The following is a 21,300-nucleotide window of genomic DNA, read 5'->3' on the forward strand; positions in this document are numbered from 1 at the left end:
TGTCATAGGACTCTCTCCTTCGTTCTACGCCTACCACAGTGCTGGGCGTTGCAATTTGTAGAACGAATGCACCACTGCTTCGTCCGCTCAACTCCGCACGCCACCGGTGTGATATTTTCAGCTTTTTAGCAAGAAAGTATCCGATTCGAGACTGCCTCCTCGCGGTGGCACGTAACAACTTTGTAGTTGGGTAAAAAATGCTGACAAAATCGCGAAAGGAACTTGTGCTCGATTCGCCATCGTCTCTTCATCGCAACGCCAATCGTCCCAGTTGCAGCACACGGACGGACGGGGACAACTCCGCCGCTCCACACCGCCGCCACAGTGGGTCGAAGGCGGCCAAAATCTCAAAAATTAAAGTTGTTTTCTTCGCACGGTAATATTTCTTACCAGACTTCATTAGTTATTCGTAGATACATAACGTACACCTGAGGAAAATCGTTAAACTCATACAAAGAAAATTATCACAAAAAAAAAAAACTTAAAAAAATTGGTATTTGTTAAAAATAAGTACTAACTAAGTACTAAGTAAACGAGTTTTGAAGCCCGTGAACGTAGTTGTTCCTCGAACTTATGTTTAGAATTAGAAAACTTATTATTATCATAGAATAACAATAAGTGTCAATATTTGGGATTGCGGTTTTATATTGAAACTAACTGTGGTTGAACTAAAATGTGGTTGTGAAAGAATCATATAGTCAACTCTTCCTAACTAGATATTTCGCATCTCATTATCGAGTTAGAGAACTATAATAAAAGTTGGTTTTCATGGCTATCTAGATGGATTGGTATTTGGCACTGGTTTTGTGTTCTAAAACTCGATGATCCCTTCAATGTCAAGTCAACTATATTCTAATTATCAGTTCAAAACAAAAAACATTTGAAAAGAAAATTCCATAATGTTGGAGTATAGCAAAAAATATGTCAAATGTGTAAAATAAACAGAAATACAACAATATTTACTATTCAAATGAGTTGAGTTTTGAGGCTATGGTCGACATTTTTGTTCTAGATCAAACCACTGTGCCATCGCATCGCACATCGCAGCACCGCGTGGATTTTTCGATGACGGAGAAGAGAAGCAATGAACAACAACAAGAAAAACGACGACCGAAAACGCCATGTGATTCATTTTTGGGTCGTCGACGGTACCGCGTCGCGGAATCAGATGATACGCGATGGATGACTTGGGGAACAGGAGGCAAGGCGTAGTAGGTAGATGGTCGACGATCTAATGGGTGTGTGGGGTAATGGACGAAAGTAATCTGAAAGAATCGCACACCGTGGTGCTGCAGCAGACAGAGGACCTTTTTTCTTGCACCGTTGCACTGTGGGTTAGAAATCGAAATATCGCAGCAAAAGTCCAAAAATCTATAACCATGCCATTGAGCAATTCGTAAAAAAATGTAGATGGACAGGTCTAGACTGTCATATGAGGATTCCCAAAGCCAGAGATTTGTGATTTAACTCCAACTCACAAAACAGTTTGACGTATTCTTCAACAGTCGAGAGCTGTATTGGCCACGTCCTTGCGAGAGTTGGAGAATGAGATGATATGATTAGTTGCATGGCTACTTAAGAGAATTTAAGAAAAAAGAGCAAAACCGCGGTGGTTCTTTTCTTCGGGGAACGCCACGTGTCCTTTTGGGCAAATAATATGAAAGAACTTCATGTCAAAGAAAGATTCACATTTTATGATCAGTTCTTACGGCATCTTTCTTGAAATTTCCTCGCGAAATTTTGATTTCCGACCCATAGTGCGGTGATGATGGTCGTCTTAGTGGTTGGTGGTCCTTCTGTGTGTCTGTCTGTCTGTCTGCCGTTGCTGCTGCTGCGTAGTCTTCAGAAGGAGTTCGCAGTTCGGTCGAACTCATTCATCTGCCTGATACTTGCCAGTGCCACACAACAGCTGACAACAAATAAAAGAAGTGAACCGAATCGGAGAGCCGGACGGAGCTGCTAGCAGGAGAGAAACAGTACGGTGGTGGTACGAGAACGATGATCTGGTACCCCGTCAGGATCAACAACCTGAGATACGGCTGTTCCGAGACTGAGACGAGATACGGAATCGATCGTTTTTTGCACAAACACATCGTGAACAACAACAAAAACAACAACCAGTACAGCAAGCACTTTTAGTAGGGTTTTAGTATTCGATACCCTGTGCTTTGCTGCCTTTTTTGTGTATTCGTTGTTTTGCTTCTTCTTTCCTTGCTGTTGATGACGAAGTGTTTTGGTGTTTCCGCTAGTACCTCTACAGTCGTCGTCTGTATACCTTCTGCCGTCATTAAACGGGACGGGTCGTTCGGGCAAGTGAGCAGCTGTTGTGTGTTGTATTACTGCAGACGACGACGAATACCTTCACATTTAACGAGTGGTGCTGCCTCTCAGAACAAACGGTCGAACGTGATTGGGTTCAGTTTTGGGATTCTTCTCCCCATATCGGGTCCATTCCCAGCGAGCATGATTCTGTCCAATGACGGGCAGAACAAGGTTCAGCTAGATGTTTATATTTGCTTATCGCCAGTGAGGCACGAGCACAGGAGTGACTCTTCAGGTGATGCATGTTTAATTAGGTACACTTGCAGATTGTACCGAAAACCGGAATACCAGGTGTGCTGTGATGATGAGACTCTTGTCATATCGGTGCAATTTTTGAGGCCATCATGGTGAACAGCTCCGAACAGAGAGTGCCGATCGATACCCGAGGGGCGGCGTAGCAGTGCTCGATTTGTTGCCGACGACGGTGTCTGAGCTGAGCTTAATTGGAGCTTCTGGATTGTGGATGAACAGATTTGGGGGTTTTCCACGTTCTTTGGTCTGTAAGCATAATAGCGGTGAGATTCGTTCTATATGTCGGTGACCTTCGTGTGATGTTTTTTTTTTATTTGAATAAATTGACAGAATACGTGTGATGTGGACTGATCTTGAAGAGGAAAGGTTTCAAACCAGTAGTCTATGGAAGAATTTTGAAATTCTAAGCACGCATCAGATTTTGTGCTGACAAATAACAATATTTATGATAATCTTAAGGACAAGGTATGTGTAATTAAATTGAGAAACCAGTAAGTAGCATATTCCGCCTAACATGTATAATGGACTTCTTGATTTATGCTCGAAAATAACCAAGTATGTAGAATCAATCAATGGACTAATACGAATCACACATACTGCCAAATTTCAGAAGAATTGGTCGACAAAAACACCCCATGACGAATAAATCACACGTTTCGAATATAGGTAAGATCTCCTATATTGGCAAAGGAGCATAGAAGAATTTCATAAGAACATCTTGTCAGAAATTATTTTTCATCAGTACATCTTGTCTTCATTCTTTCTCCCACTAATTTCTAAAAAATGTCAAAAGGCTCAAAGAGAAAGCGTTTGAACACTATTGAAATGTTCTAAAGAAAATAAATCACGAAAATCAGAAATCCGTTTATGATATAAATCGAAACTCTAAAACATGTTGTCAGGAATCCAATAAGAATCGAACAGCTCGTCTGGACAGTTTGCACAGTTTATAACTGACAGCTTAAACTCTTCGAAACAAGCTGTGCGTTTACAAATTATTGTTATTTTGGCCTTTGTACTTTTTATGATCAAATTATCTTGAAACCTGCAGCAAGATTCCGGATGTAACCTAATTTATTATTTTGAAGCCTTGGAGGCTGATACCATATCAGAGTCTAAACGTCAGTTGAACTGCTGGATGTTGTGCCGAGAATTTCTTCAGGAATTCATCTAGAAAATTCTTCAGGAACTCATTTCAGGAATGTATCAAAATTCAAACGAAAATTCCCATTGCATCTTTTGAAATTGTCCCTTCTATGATTCCATTTTAAAGTAATTCCCTAAAAGTTTTCTCGAGGAACTTCTCTAGAACAACTAACAAATCAGTAACAATTGCACCAACACTTTCTCCATGATTCCGTCAAATAAGTACAGTGGGATTTCATTTTTGGCAACAAATTCGAAATCTTCAGTTGCCAAAAACGGAGCCGTTCAAAATCGGAACCCATTTTTTTTTAATTTCAAGAATATCATTTGGATGGTGTTACATCATCATTATGGAACCAAATGATGGCAAGACTTTCACAGAACGATCCACTTCGGAGCAGGATAGGACAATGCTATAAATCTATAAACCAGTGATATTAATTGTGACAGTCGTTCCAAACACTTGTCATAGCTCTTCAATGATGTTTTATAAGTTTTATATATACTACTATTGACTCTCCATAATTCGATATTCAAGAGATCATCGACTTATAGAATTACTGTGAAATAAATCACCGAATTTGAACTGAAAACAAGAAAAATACAGATTTTCCTGTGAAATCTATATTTACCGACAAAATCCGTAAAATCAACGAATTTACCGGAGAAAATCCGTGAAATCTCTTATTTTACTGGAAAAAGCCGTGAAAAAAAAAAACAATTTTACTGTAACCCTGTGAAATACTAACGAACAGTTCGGTAACAGCATTGTCTTCATCGAACTTCTGTGAAATCGCGTGACAGCCACTCTGGCAGGCATGAGCTTCCTTTTATTTCAGTTTTTGCACACCACTAACAAGCAGTGAAAGCTGACTTAGTGGTAGCAAGCTTGCTTCCTGATCGGTAGATCGGGAGTTCGAATCCCGGTCAAACAATTTTCTTATTTTTCTTTATGATTTCGTTCAAAGATTTTACAGATTGTTCGGTGATTTTTCACCGAACCTTCAGCTGTTGAATTAACGGTGAAATTTCACCGTAATCCGTATATTTTTTAAGTGTGTATCGACACAAAAAAAATTCTAAAATAAAAGGATCAAATTTCTGTATTTCCAATACTTTTATGATCATTTTGTAAGAAAGGAATATTATTTTGTTGATAACATATAAAATCATCATATTTGAAAACTTTTCTAAAATGCTTCAAACCATTTTACTGAAAATCAATATTTTTATTCTCAAGTTTTTTTTTCCATGTTATTATAGTGTTATAAGTGGTCCATGAAAAAGGATTTTTAGATAGATATCGAGTTATGGAGGGAAATTTACCTCACACGTGACATCGACTAGTGGAGACATCGAGTTTTAGAAATCGACATCGAGTTTTAGAAATCGACTTATGTAAAGCATGATGTATGGGAATTTGAAGTGATCGAAAAATCCATCGAGTTTTGGAGAGTCGACTGTATTTGTATACATAGGCCATGTAAAACAATAATCGCATAGGTGACCTTTATTCAAAAACTGGACAATTCGCTAAAATAGTGTTAGAATACAGAAATACAATACATTTCATTAGAAACGAATTTACCAAAAATTAACTCTAGGTGTTGCAAAACTGAATGATTTTTTTAATTCAATGAACACAACAAATCAATTTATCTTTAAGGTGAAACAGCTTGGAATCAAAATTCAATATTGTACCAACACTTTGAACAGGGTGGCCAACAAATTTCAAACAAATTGAAATTCCCGCTTTTTCCGGTATATTTTACATAATTTTCCCAGTTTTTAATCCATTCTTTCCAACGACTTTAAGAGACTTTTTCTATGTCAAAAATCGTTTCTATTGTTTAAATTGTGTAAGTTGTTTTTCCATAGTAATTTGATTCTTTATCAAAAGTTTCACTATTGGAAAAATAAGTTGACTATTAAATTGTTCTAATCTATATAGAACCTTATTCTGAAAACAATTGCATAGTATAGTATTTGTCAGTGTTGCATTTGAACGCGTTCAGTTCGCGTTCCAGTTCAAATTTTTGAACGAAAGATCAAGTAGGCTTGAACATTGAGCAGTTCAAAAATTTGAACGCAAAAGAGCAGGAAAATGAACGCGAAAGGAAAATTGGTTTCATGGCAGATTAAAACAAATTTAACAGCAGAAATATTTTACTAGAGATGTCAAGGAACATGAAAGGTTCCATACATTGTACGGGATACCACTCAGTGCAGTTCAAAGTAGTACTTTTTAAGTTTTGTGCTTCAGTGTGCATTTTAAAGTGAACGGGCCGTTCGTGAGCAGCGTCAGAAACTTGCACGAGAGTTCAATGTTTACTGCGTTCACGTGCAAAATTAGAACGCGTTCAGTTCACTTTTGGCTCGCGTTCAGTTTAAAATGCATCACTGGTATTTGTCTGAATCGATTTGTCTCGCCTTCGTCGAAAACCAATGGAGCTCTGGACTATCTATCATCTCTTGTTAATTGGTCGGTGTTCAGACAGACTGAACCAAGTGATTTCTAATGGTTTCAGAAAAAACGTATCCCATGCATTCGAAATATCAAAAAAATGCTGCAATGATGGAACTTATCTATTTGATAATACATCTGTATCAAAATAGCATCAGAAAAACAGAATTTGTGGAGTTCTTAACGTATCTTTAGAACGCCAAAAAAATCATCTAGTCCGGTCTGTTGAACACCGACCAATTGTGCTAATGAAACAGATCCTACTCTTGACGCGGCAGGGGTTTAGTTTGAATGCTATTTGAACCATATTTACCAACAATATGCTTTTAAAGCCAAACTTCGAATTTTCAAGTTCAAGTTTCAAAATCTATAGAACCTGACAACCGTTCACGTTGAAAATTTGATGGATTGGTTGCATTTTCTGTTTTAGCTTAGTGCACAAAGCTTAAAATAAAGTTTAAAATAAGAGAATCGACTTTGTACGTTAATTATTTCAGCAGATTAGTGCCTTTGAAATCGTGAGTAGGGACACAAGCCGGCCATTGTGCCAGCCATGTTTTGATTCCGACATGAGTCGCTTTCAGCCGCTTGGCCAATTGTCAATGTTGACAATACCCAGTAACTTGAAAATTACTCTTCAAAATTATTTTTCATGCATAGTAAGGAATCTCATATCAAATGATTGGCTACAGTCAAAACGATACATCTATATAGCGAAATTCAATTGCTGTACACAAGAACTATGACATTTTCCGAAACAGAGAATTGAATATGCCTTCAGTAGGATTTTATATAGAAATATGGATGACAAATTCTTCTAGAAATAATTCTATGCCATTTTGAAACAGTGATGCTCAATGAATACAACAAAAAATCACAGGATCCTGCTGTGAAACTCTAAGAGCCCGATAAGAATCATCAGGTTTCCGTTAAGAATCCTCAGAAACCCGCTAGAACTCTGAAGAAGCTCGCTAGAAATCCACAGGATCTTGCTTAGCAGTCAGATAGAAATTTACAACCACCCGAAAGCTTGCTAGGAATTTTGAGGATATCGCTTGGAATTTTAAGATTCCTCTGCGATATTGCTAAAAATGCTCAAGTCTAGGATGGAAATTCTCGAAAATTCTTAGGACTTCCAAAACTACCACTAACAATGTCTAAATTCCACTGGAAACCTATTCACAAGCATAAATATTTTGCCAGAATTATTCCAGCAATCTTAGGAATTTACGAGGAATCTGTTTATGTTCATTCATTTAAGTCAATCCTCTGATAAATCCCCTAGAAATTCACAGAAGCCCACTATACACACATAGGGTTCCGTAAGGATTCTCCAGAATCTAATTAGAAAACTCCTAGACCCAGCTAGGGATTACCAGAATCTCGTAAGGAACATTTTTTACATCGATTATGTCAAGCTAACCGCATCCTTGATTAGAACCTTGATATGGCAATCAATTTTATGAGATTCTATGAAAAGTTAAGAGACACGGCCTTTTGCTTGGTTTGCTTCTATTGATATGGTATGATTTTACATTCGTAATGCATGTAATTCCACAATAAAAAAAAGCAGTGAGTTGAAGAGGCGAGATAGAAACTTTGTTTGAGTCATAAATTTGTTATTGCTTGTGTTTTGTTTTAACGACCTGTTCCAAATCTAAAGAAAAAATAATTTTATTAAGTGTATTAACTTACTTATTACGATGTAACGTTTAAACGTTTGAAGATTTAACGTTTGAAGGAATAAGTCTTCGTAGACGTAAGCATAACACTTCTTCCTTCACGGAAGTAAACGTGGTTTCTACAATAACACAATTAAAATTTCTCCATGAATCCGTCATTGATTTCTGCAGAAATACATCTAAGGCTTCATCAAAAATCTGCTATGCATCTTATCTCATAATCTTTAACCATTGTTGCAGGATCTAATAAGAAATTCAACTAGAATAGAATATGCATTACCCACCTATTTAACCATTTCATCAAGTAGTGCAACACCCATTTTCAATATTGCAACATTCGTAGAATTTCAGTTGGTGAAGCGATTCCATACTTTGGACAGGTAGTGTGTATTCTAGCGTATGTATCTTTAATTGAATTACACAACATTTCAATTGGCCAAAACTCAACTAATTCGTCACCTAAAACCCGAACCGTCACCCAAACCTGACAAGCCACCACACAAAAAAGTGTGCCTTGACGTTGGCCTTGTCACCGCAGCCGGTCACCAACCAATGCACGAAAAACCTCAGATGACACACATAAGCGGTCGGCTCGGTTAGCTAGCACTCCTCCGACGAGGCACGTCCCATTGGCCGGGGGGCGCATGCTACATGAGATGGACCGCAGAAGAGCGCGGATGACGTCCACGCTTCGGCAGTGACTGATAACAGGCATCGTCGGGGAACTAGGTGTAAAATGCGCTGTTGGGGTAAAACGCGCCACCGCAATATCTTCAAGATAAAAGGTAGTTTAGTCAAATTCGAACATTTCAAACAATATCTCCATCAATTTTAACGCCTCTCACGGAAAAAGATTTACCAATTTCCACATAAAAAAATTAAATATCTAATTTCTAAACTAAACGATTTTAGCAACCACGGGAGTAAATGACAGCATAGTATTAGCTGCATACTTTAAAATTTGGAAAATAGTTGGACTCTACCATAAAAAAATCCGTTTTGAAATGAGTGGCGCGTTATGCCTCGCTATTCTGAAGATCGTTGATCTATGGCTTCATTTTTATTAGATTTTGTGTCCTAGATATGTTCGCCCCATCCAATATATTTTTTAGTAATTCCGAGCATATTTATGCGTCTTTCTTTAAACCCAACTAAAATAAAATGTTCGACGAAATTCACAGTTAAAATCGAGTTTTTTTTTTCCTAGGGGGACGCATATTACCCCGTCAACCCTTATATGTTTTAAAAGTGCTGCCCCCCTATATTGGAAAGCTGCTAACCCGAAGCCGGTCAGCCTAAGCACGTTCGTTGTTGTCGTTGTCGTAGATGTACATAATTGGAAGTTCTAATAGTTCACGTCACGATTATGTACGAGCAAAAGCGTGCGCTCGCGCGGTTTCCGCTTCTCTCTGCGGGTTGAGGAGAGGTGGGTACAGGGCTCGATAAGCGGACTCATCTAAGCTCTACTCGCGAAGCTAACCGCACGTGTAAATAGCGAAGACCTTCATACCTAATGTGATCCATGAAGACAGCCGAAGGCCATACTTCGGGACCGGTGGGTCCACATGGGTCTCTCTCTCGCGCGCGGTGGACAAGTGTGAATTGCTTGGAAAAGGTGCCAAAAGGGTGCTCGAATTTCGATGGCGTGTTCGGTGAAATATTAAACCGCCGACGGACAAAGACACATACACAGTAATAATCTTCGCCGTATTCATGGTCTTCGGGTTGATCTGCTTCAGCGGAGTAGATTGTCCGCTCGACGATAGCGGCAACAGCAACAACAAAGATGTTGGGAACTGTGTCGGAATTTTAATAAACGAAACAGTGTTTGCTTCAAATTTCACGAATGAAAGCATAATTTTTCTCGAACCATGCTTTTTTTTGCGCTTCGGCTTCCCATATAATAACAAGCGCTAGAATGTGACACACAGAGAGATGCTATACGAACGGATCGTGTGGAATTTAAAATGGGGAGTAAGTTTCGCTGCCGATATAGGAACTGCACTGAAGAACGCCGCTCGTCGTGTGTTTCAACTTCCGCTCATCATCATCATCGTCATTACAATGATTCCCAGCTGCAGTTAGAATCAGCGGGGCAGCACGGACGGTGCAGATTGTGATTGCCGGTCGTCCATGTCGCACTGATTCTCGGCAACAACCGGTCATAATGTCGGCTGCAATCGGCGGTTCTTGTTCCTCCGCGTCGTCGCCGTCACTTGCTGATGAAATGAAATATTAGAACTCATGCTCTCATTTTCTGATGTGCTATTTGCATAAATTGTTCGCATCTCGCTTATCCAGTAGCCGGACGCTGCTATCTAACTACTGACGGCTGCTACGGGATACTAGATCATCGTGGGGAGCGATAGCAATTTTCCATTGTGGGCTTCCAAGACAAGAATGCATCGTTACGAAGTGATAGAGCGCGGCATGAAAACAAGATTATCATGATGCCGCAAATAATACTGCGAACGAGGCGAAAATAGTCCACGTAGATTTGAGAACACTGCATCCGGGACATCGTCGGCACGGTTCGGAAGGAAACGAAACCAAATGCAGTGCTGGCAGACAGGAAACGTTGATTATTCCGAGAACAAAAAAACATTGCCTGAAAGAAACGAATTGCAGAAATTTGGAGTTACTGTATTGTACTCAAGACACATGAACCTTACAATAGAAGTTTAACGCATTTAACGGTAGCTCGTAGCGTCAACAAAAATGTGCTGGAATAAAGATGGAAGCTTACACCAGGGTGGCCTCCAAATGTTCATTTTGAAATTCCCGCTTTTTTCCCGGTTTTCCCGGTATAAAGTTCACAATTTTCCCGGTTTTTTATTGAGGAGACCAAACGCAAACAGGTTACCCTTTGGTCGGTTTGTAAATTGAATATACCGAAAAAAATCTACTTCAAGTTTTTCAGCGGTATTTCAATGGAAAAATAATATTATTCGTAGAAGATTGGCAGTATGGAATGAAAAATTGCTGAAAAAACTTAAAAAACGATTTTCTCAAAGCTAGGTTTTTGTACCTTACACCCTTTTGCTTCTAACCCCCTCAATTGTGCTATTCTATTCTTGGCACTCTAAAAATGTCCTATTCTATTGGCACTTTTAGTTCGATTTGACTAGAGTTTTCAAATTTTCCGGGATTTGAATTCCCGGGAAACGGGAAATAAAATTACCATTTCCCGGGAAATCCCGGGATCCCGGGAAATTCTTAAAAACGTGAAAATAGAGCAGAATTGGTGGAATTTTATTTTTTAAATTATTCGTACTTTGTGTAGGGTCGGTGTTCCCTTAGTAGACAGTCCCCTATTGTCGTACTAGTAGCTTTTTACGGCAGTTTTGCTACAAATCGTTGCAACATATTTTTAACATGAAGCTCAGGAACCATTTACCTAAGTACCATTGATACGATTTTGTTAAAAAAAAGTGATAAAAATATAGTTTTGCTTATAATTTAAGCTCCCTTACATCTATAGGAAACCTATTGTTTCTATAGTAGCACTACTAAGAAAAACTATTTTTCATAAAACAAAATAATTAACTTTTTTATATAAATCAAAAGCTTTTGTTTTTAAAAGTGGATAAAGCAAAAATGTAAAAGTTATGTAAAACACGGTTTTGATTTGTATTTTGCTTTGTATTATAGGCTATGGTAGTACAAGCGACAATAAATACAAACAATTTGTTTTCGTATTTTTTGTTTTTTTTTTTTCACAAAACCGTGGTAAAAAGCTCTCAGACGTTAAAACAATGCCACTGGCTTTTTTTATCGATTTTATTCGAATATTTATACTTAGTCATTGTGGCTTCATCGACCCTATATGTATTTTATACCAGTAAATTTGTTAGTTATTTTTCTTCTTTGTGAGTTATTTATTCATGTTTCTCTAAAAAAATGTTGGTTTCACTTCAAACGCTAGCCTCCTGAACAACAATGTTCATAGCTTTAAGCAACAGTCCTCGTGGAATTTATTGTTATTTGATTATTGAAAACTTTATAAGCCTATTGAATTCATAGAAAAGATCCCTTGAAAATTCCTTTATTTTCATCAAAAACGATATCTATTTTATGAACAACTTTTTCGTTGCAAAAAAAAACAAAAAATTAGCATCGAAATATAATTAGTGATGTAGTGAGTTCATTGGTAAGAACTATATGATAAGTAAATGGTGCAATGGTTTTGTTTGAAAATAGATAGTAATTTCTTTTTTAATAAAGCTACCCGGGAAATATGAAAATCCCGGGAATTACGGGAATCCCGGGAAACAGAAAATCATTTCCCGGGAAACGGGAATCCCGGGAAATCTCAATTCCCGGGAAATGTTCCCGGGAATGAAAACTCTAGATTTGACAGATATTTGTTTTTAAAGCTACCAAGCCCATATTAATCAACAACTAGCTGTTCCAGGTTTTAAAAAATCCCGAATTTTGAATCAAATTAGCATTTCCCGTTTTCTAAACTTTCTCGGAGGATTTTGAGAAATATTTTTGAACACAAACACGTCGGAGCCCTTGAGGAAAACGAAAGTGCAAGAATTGTTCAAATCGGCCGTCTCGTTCTCAAACCAACTCGTGACATAAAAACACCATTCCATTTTCATTTATATAAATATATATGCCCCTATTGAGCATCTTACTGCCATATTCAAAAGTATTCAATTTCCAATTTTTCAATTTTTTATCTTCATAAAAATGAAGAGTTACTAAAGCAAAAGTTTAAGGTGAGGATGAAACCAAAGCAAACAAAGCCACACATGTTGAAGCATGTATTTCACCTTACTTATTCAACTTTTAGTCGATTAGATAACGAATGACACATTAGAAGCTCTTATGAATGAAGCATTGATTTTAAGAACATTCGGATTTGATTTATTGATTTATGTTAAACAATTGAAGAAAATTTTGAGTGCTTAAACCTTCTGCTAGAAACTCTGATTCAAAGCATCGAGTCAGCTGAGAAAAAAAAAATAAAATATTTCGAAACATTGCTAACCAATGAGTAAAGTGAAACATTTCTGAGAAACTTTTATATTTTTGCTTTAAAATGTGGATCAAAGGCTTTCGTTTGACGTAAAAAAAGTTTTTAATTAATCAATAATTTCGTTAAATAAAAAAAAGGTTTCTCTCAGTAATGCTACTATAGGAACAATAGGTTTACTATAGGCGCAAAGGAGTTCAATTTTTTATGCAAAACTTATTATTTCGATCATTCTTGAACAAAATCAAGCTGTGTATCAATGGTACTTGGACAAATAGCTCCTGACCTTCATGTTAAAAAATATTTTGAAACAATTTATAGCAAAACAGTCGTAAAAAGCCATTAGTGCGACTTTAGGTAACTGTCTACTAAGGGAACACTGACCCTACAACTTTCTACAACTAATTTTTGTGGTTTTGTACATTTATGGTGGTAAGCTCCATCGTGGTTAATACGTCAATCAAGTATTATCCTCGATTTTGCTAAGCATCAAACGATATTATCTTCAAATTTAATCCCGGTATTAACTTTAGTGCGCCGATTTCGGCGTACTAAAGATAATCCGAGATTAACAAAAATTTGGCTACGTGCTTGATTTTGATCCTACGCACACTAGTGTATCCATGAAACGTCAAAGGCGAAAAGCAAAACAAAACAAAACAGAGGAAGTTTTTATTATTTGCTCCGGTGCTGTTCTCCGTTGTTGCTACTATTTCTCCGTTAAAAGGTTGGTATATAAATATACAATATACAAATTCGACACATAACTAGAATTTCTGGTTTAATTTGCAGATGGATCTCGAAGCACGAACAATATCAGCTGCGGCTTAGAGTTTCCCAGCCACAAAGGCCCCGGCCTTCACAATAAGAAAGTCCCGCTGTGCCTGAACCGAAACTGAAGGTAACCAAAGTGATGACGATCACCCTCCGGCAGCTTGCACAGGCATTGCCATCTACTGGCCGTCAAGCTGATCCGTCAACGACAGAGGCTGCCAAGAAGTACCTGCGCATGGGCCACGATGTGGTCGAGAAGACCAGCAACATACACATTCTGGCCAAGCCGAGATTTTCTTTTTTAATGCGTATTCGTGGTATCAAAGAAGTTGTCTCCAAAGGTCAACATTGTTGCTGTTTTTCGACTGCGCCAGATCCCGACCCGTACATCACCTACGGATACCCGAGGCTGGAATCGGTCCGCCACCTGATCTACAAGCGCGGATTCGTGAAGCAGCCGCATTCCGATCACCGACAACTTTGTGCTCGAGTGTAAATTGCATCCCGACTACAAGATGCAATGCGTCGTGGATCTGGTGTACCAGACCTACACTTCCGGGTCCCCATTCCGCAAGGGCAACAACTTCCTATGGTCGTTCGAGCTCAACACCCCAAGCGAGGAATGGCGCAAAAGTTGATACCATTAGATGGACAAAGTTGAGAGAGAGCGAATCAAATAAAACAAGGCACATGATGAATCGCAAGTCAATCCCATCTGCAAAAAGTAGGCATTGAGAAAATGGAGTATGAAGTTTCCAAACTCGTTTTCCATACGAATATTCAAAAAATTCCAGAGGACTGTAACATGTTCCAATCTTAATGAAACTCTCACAATTTGCTCTTTACTAAGATATTTTTCTGAGAAAAATATAAAGATAATTAAAACACGGTTCATTTTAGTGTTACACGGTGCGGAAATCTATAGTGGGACAGATATGCGATTACTTTTCATTATGGGACAATTGGACTTGCTGTTTTTTCTTACTTTTTCCGAACAAATTTCTTTATCTCATTAAGGCAGCTGAAAGAGTATTGGAATATATGTTGAAAACTGAACTCAACTCAATTTTGACGAAAATGCAGATGGGACTGACTTGCGATTCACGGCAACATACCGGGGAAAAGACGGGGATTGGAATCCACCCGGAAAAAGACGAGAAAACCAGGAATTTGAGGTGATCACCAAGAAGATCGTTTAAATTTACAAACCATAATATGTAGAGTCTACATTGTAGACATTTGTTATATTTGAATATATTGCTATTCAGTTTCTGTGATCCTAAGCAAAAAAAAAAACAAACATTCATTGTGATGCTTCAATTTTATTAATGATTTTATTGCTATTAATTTTGCTACACTATGGTTCTTACTAAATTGTTTTGTCTTCAAAACATCGCTGACTTTGTTTCGAAATATTTTTTTTTTCTAGATCTTTCCCCTTACTTTTTATTAACGTTTTTTTTTTATATTTTCTCTATCTGATTTAACTCGATGTTTTAATTTTTAACTTGAACTTGATTCAAAGTTCAACAACTTGTTACAGGAAAGATTTGGCACCTGCATTAAAAGTTTTCTTCAGTTACTGATGCTTTATACCACAATAAATCTGAATATTTTATTAAAACTCAATAAATAGGAAGAAATACATGCTTCTGCTATGTGACTTTGTTTAATTATCATCTTTAATTTATTTGCTTATTTTCATCAAGATACAACATATCGTGTAAGGGAGGGTTGACTGTAACAACAGTGATTGTCAAGAATTGTTGTAATATCACATTTGACAGAAAACAATTTAATTCCCAGCAGGTTTATGTTTTGCATAAAAAACATCTTCCTTTTCTTTTGAACAAACTGTATGTTGGTATCCTTTACTATGCTACTAAAAGTAGAGCTTTAAAAAATCAATAATATTCCTCCATTCTCTAACATTAGGTCACTTTAGTGATTTATACATTTATGGCCATATTTTCTAACACACCATCCTTTAACTCCCAGCAAAAATCGAAAGTAAAAAGCGTGTTCAAAACTAGTTTAGATTACTAAAGAAACTATATACAGTCGACACTCCACAACTCGATGTCCTATATCTCGATGGATTTTTCGGTCCCTTCATATCTCCATACATCGTGCTCTCCATAAGTCGATATTCCTTTAACTTGATATCTCTACTAGTCACGTGAGTGGTAATTTTCTCTCCATAACTCGATATCTATTTAAAAATCCTACTAATTCAGGGGAACTTGGACTAAGTCTTATTTAGAAGTGAATAAATACTCATAAATTGTTAGAAAAGTTGTTAGACATAAAAATAAAAAATAAGTGTTTCGAAAAAAAAAACAAATGATTGTTTGTAAAACACTATAGGTATTTTCCGATTTTATTACATTCCGATTTCGTCAACAAATTATTCCGTTTTTATCAACATACAATAATTTTTTTTTTATTTTCAAAATATTTAGAATATAAACTATATACTTATTTTTAACAATTAAAATGCTTTTCAATAGCCTCAGAGTTGAATTTTCAACATGATGTTAATGTTGAGCGCCTACGATACATGGTAGGTGTCAAGTCATATACGATTCAATGAGGTTTTACTCCTTCCAATCCACTGATCAATTGGAGTTTTTAAATTTAACATGATTGACCCATCCCTCAACAATAGAGAGTTGCTCTGGCCACGTCCTAGCAACAACTGGAACTTGTGGTTAGTTGAATATGTACTTAAGAGAGTTGCAGAGACCTCTCCTTTTTCTTATATAACATGGCATCAAAGACTTTTCTATGTCTTCTTCTTTCTGGCGTTACGTCCCCACTGGGACAGAGCCTGCTTTTCAGCTTAGTGTTCTTATTTCCAACCCGAAAAGATCCTCGGCCGGTGGGATTCGAACGCACGACCCTCAGCTTGGTCTTGCTGAATAGCTGCGCGTTTACCGCTACGGCTATCTGGGCCCCCTATGTAAATTTGATAGATATTGGAGCTGTCCAATAATTAAGTAAGACAATTTTGGCGGTTTTTCGACCCCCCTCCCCCTGTGGTGGTCAGTGTTCACATATGTATGATATACAGGAATTTGTTCCTTTGTTGTCTCCAAATATTTCAATCGGTAATATTAGAATAATATATTATGAAAATATTATGTGGAAAATAAAATCGATTTCATTACAGCAGTGTTGTCAATTTAGATGACAAGCACAATGACTTTGGGATCTTCGTTTGTTTTTCTATTGTGCTTTAAATATGACTCGGAGACTAAATAAGTAACTAAAGGAAGTCGTCACTATAACTTTTTACGTCATAAGTGACTATGTCGGGGATGGGATTCGATCCCAGGTCCTCGGCGTGAGAGGCGAGTGTTCTAACCACTACACCAGGTCCGTCCTCCAAAATAAGTAACTCTATGAAGGCGTAAAATTACAAAAAAAAAAAAAACTATATTAGTACTTCCGCCAGGACGTACTTTAAACCAAATACATCTACTCATGACAGTTCCCTTTAAATTTGACATATTTTGCTCTAAAATAATCAGTAAAAAACTGATTTTAGGGTATCTGGAAATTTGTTGCTACAAAAATAACTTGATATTTTTGAGCAAGCTTCTGTTTGATGATTCGAGATGAACCAGCCACGGACTGAAAGCCTCGTTAATAAAGACAATAATAATAATAATAATCTGTTTGATGATAATTTTTAAGAACAAGCCTTTCTCCTGCGTGAGTGCAGTTTATCTTATCACCTACACATTTCACCCAAGTTAGAAGTAGGCAGATTTAAATGCATAACTTGAAGTCAAAACATATGAATGTTTTCGGATGCTGATAATTATCAAGATTGTAAATGAAATAAGTACAAATGGATAGCTGAATCAATAAAGTATATCATTTTGATTTGACGGTAAATTTAGAGTTGGAGTAAGTAGATTTTCTTTCGAAACAACTGCACAAATAGTAAGTCAAAGTAATCAACAGGATAATAATCTCAACATAAAAAAAAAAACTTCTCCGTGTAAGCCGGCACTGGGATTCAAAAGAAACATAAAACCAAAAGTCATTTTAAGAAATTCTTGGTTTCAGACTAGTTATGCGAAACGACCATTATGCCCAACGACTTTATGCCAAATGATCTTTATGCCGAAAAAAATTATGCCTATGGACTTTATACGAAATAACCATTTATTTCAATGCATGCATGCATTTGTATACAAAGAAATTTGATCAATAAATTGTTCAGAGCCCAACATGTCCAATAAAATCAGTTTGTAGGTATGCATCCAGCTGTTCTAGTTCTGGTTGATTGAAAATTGATTTAATAATTCGGGTTTTTTAAGTTCTTCATAAATTTAAAAGAAATTTTTCCAGGTAATTCTTTAGGCATCAATGCTAAAACTTCTTATTGATATTTGTCGAGTTCTCCCTGGGTCGACCAGGTATATCTCTAAGAACTCTATTTTAAAAATGTCAAAGAATCATAATTCAAAAAATTTAGTACGAATATTCCACATACTCTTCAAAGATAGCGATACTTACAAGATTTTTCCTCGAAAACAATAGAAAAAAAATCTAGAGAAGTTAATTGTAGATGCTTTGAAAAAAAAACATATGAAGAAGTTTATAGAAACATGCATAAAACATAATAGCGAAATTTGTGATGCATAGTTGACAAATTCCAGGTGAGTTTTGAAAGAATCGTAGTTGTTAGAGGAATTATTGAAAAATGACCTGAAATATTGATTATTTATTACTTTCGCGCATTAAATGCCCAAAAAAGTTATTAAAAAAACTTTCTGCAGGAACGACTGGAGCGAGTTCTGAAGGAATTTGTTAATAAATTTTTGGTGGAACACCAGCAAATATTTTTGAGGATTTCTTTGAGGTAAAATGGGATTTCTTCTAATATGTAGTTATAACGTTTATTTTTCGTATTTTCAAGAGCACTCCACAGTGGCACATGGCCGGACAAAACATTAAAATTGTATGTTCTCAAAAAACCACTTGTTACTATTTTTACAGGCTTCTGTACCAATGAGTGATGATTCCCAAAATTTGAGAATAATCAGTTTTGTTTTCGATTTTTGACAGCATCGTAAGTGTGCAAAAATCAGCAAAATTGAACTGCTTGAAATTCATTAACAATAATTTGTTTGTTGTTACTTGTGACACAAAATGTTCTTAAAACCTTTTTTCAAAATTTTGGATAATTAAAAAAAATCCGTCTATTTAATGTCTAGTGTTTTCTGTTCGGAACACAAACCACTGCGACCAATACTTGATCTATTTTAGTATAGCTAGTTTAGGTTTATGTATACATTTTTTTTCTATTACAACCTAAATTTACGTAAAACTAGTCTTTTTATTTGGATGAAAAATCTTAATCTGGACGAATTACACTAGTTAATCGAATTTTCACTTATTTCCAATGGGATGATATCGGCTATCGAAGAAAGTTAATAGGTTAACATTCTCAAGCGATTTGGGACGCATTTGAAGTTTTGTCTGACTGAAAGCGCGCCACTGTGGCACGGTTTGTGTGATCCACAAAATATACTAAATTCTAACATACTCAGCATGTGCACAGTGCAAGAAAAATGAGCAGCGTTTTCAGCTATGTGCATTTGGCGAATCACTCAAATCGTGATCTTAAACAATACGAATGAAAAACGCTATAAATACACATTGGAAGAGACCCCTTTTACCTCAGAACGAAGGAATACCTACAAATATGTCCTTGTGTTCCACAAGAAATTTATTCACAATGCTTCCAAAACATTCCAGAACATCTAGTGTTTTTCTAGAATATGTTAGGTGGCCAATCCGCCACCCGCAGCGCTTGCTTCGTTTTTGTTCGTGTTTGACGTTTACACACTACCGCCATCTGTTGGCCCGTCGGCCAAACACGCTGATTTTAGCATTGGGCGTACATGTCCTCGTGACTATGATTTTGATCGAGATTTGTTCTAAGTGTTACGTCTGTTTGTCTGTGGTTTTATTATTAACTTTCCAGGAATTTTGTCAACAATCCGTCAAGATTTATCTATTATCTATTTACTATTAATTCCAGGAATTTCTTTATAAATGTATTCAAAACCATCCAGATTTCTTTTAGAGTTTTCGCAAATAAAATCTTCAAGTACTGCTTCAGTAATTTTAATCGTTGCAGTTGGATTAATGTTAAAATTCTCTGTGAAACGATATATAACATTGTTAAAAGTCCAATGATTTAATCAGAGGTGTTAGGGATATTCGAGGTTCCATTTCTCCATGAGAACTCGTGCGTCTATGGGTTTCATTAGAAATATCAATAAAAATCTGATAGGTTCTTCTTAAGATTTATCCATGACTTTTTTTTCTGTAGAATTCCGACTTTTTGAAAATATATATGAAGAAATTCAAAGAGAAATTACTTGAATAATTCCCTAAGAAGTTCAAGACAAAATATTATATTCTTGAAGAGGTTTATGAAATAAGTGGGGATCACTGAGTAAATACCTAGAAACATCAAAAGCGAAAAATCTGGAAGTAATTCTAGAGGTATTTTAGGTATTCTTAGCTCATGCAGAAAGTTTCCCTCAATAATTTCTTACAATAATTTTCTTCAGAGTTTACGGAGTATGCCTCACAAAATTGTTGAAGGAATCCCAGGAAACGTTTTTCATGGAATCCCTGTGAACTTTTTTTCTAATTTCTGAACTAAAAGCGTAGAATTTCTTCGGTTTTCCATTGTCACTTGATTGATTAGACTATGGGCAAGCATATTTTACAACCAGTGTCGTGGACTCTGTCGCCAAACGATAAACAATGCCGGGGGTCCAAAACATATACGTTGAGGGTCCAAAATGTATTGGTGTGTCCAAAATAATGAAAAACAATGCTTTACAATTCAATTATTTCCGACGTTATTTGGATCCTACATAACTGTTTGGGCATTTTTATCCCGTAGAGGAAGTTTTTCTCTACATTTTGGCATGTTCTTCGTCTTGGTTACGCTGTGTAATTAATCAATTGGGATAAAAAACTAAAATCATTTCCTTAGGGGGTCCAAAATACGACCGTTACCCTATCCCAGAGACAATCTTTTATGAAATCCCTATAAGAAATCCTGAAGCGACCCCAGGAATAATAATTCGTGGAATACCAGAAGAACATCTAGAGGGAATGACAGAGATAATCCGTTGAGGAATTTCTAGATAAGTTCCTGGAGGAATCCCTAGAAGATTTCCTGAATGAATCTCTGGAAGGAATCTCAGCAGCTTTTTTTTCCTGGCAATTCTACTGTAATATAGATAAATAATAATAATCCACTTGGGTAGTTTTTAGAATATTCCATACGGAAATTTAAGAGTGATTCCAGAATGAATCGTTGAAAAAATACCTACAGGCAACCCTTGAGAAAATTAATGAATAATCTCTGTAATCATTAAAAAATATGAATTTTAAGAAAAATCGCTGGAAGAATTCCTAACCAAATCTCGGGAAAAAATGCTAGAGGAATTAAGGAGAAATTGCTAAAAAATCATCGTTAGCATCCCCTAAATAAAATGGAATATATCCTAGAAGAATGATGATGGTATATATCAGAGAGCAATGATGGAGGAATTTCTGAACAAACCTCACGATGAGCTTTTGGAGGAACCTCTTGAAGAACTTCAAGAATAAAATCTTGAAAAAATAACTGA

General features: G+C 36.6%; 1 protein-coding gene and 2 long non-coding RNA genes across 12 annotated transcripts in view; 2 read left to right on the plus strand and 1 right to left on the minus strand.

The window, feature by feature from the left end:
* Positions 1–21,300, minus strand: part of LOC5578378 — a 91,126-nt gene that overhangs the window by 36,948 nt on the left and 32,878 nt on the right. The gene's annotated exons all lie outside the window — the stretch shown is intronic.
* Positions 1,463–2,932, plus strand: LOC110674875. The gene is made up of 2 exons (XR_002499258.1): positions 1,463–2,526; positions 2,589–2,932. It is a non-coding gene; the product is annotated as an uncharacterized LOC110674875 (long non-coding RNA).
* LOC110674874 lies at positions 13,227–14,291 on the plus strand. The gene is made up of 2 exons (XR_002499257.1): positions 13,227–13,577; positions 13,643–14,291. It is a non-coding gene; the product is annotated as an uncharacterized LOC110674874 (long non-coding RNA).

The sequence above is a fragment of the Aedes aegypti genome, chromosome 1 (genome assembly GCF_002204515.2).
Source record: "Aedes aegypti strain LVP_AGWG chromosome 1, AaegL5.0 Primary Assembly, whole genome shotgun sequence".
NCBI lineage: Eukaryota > Metazoa > Arthropoda > Insecta > Diptera > Culicidae > Aedes > Aedes aegypti.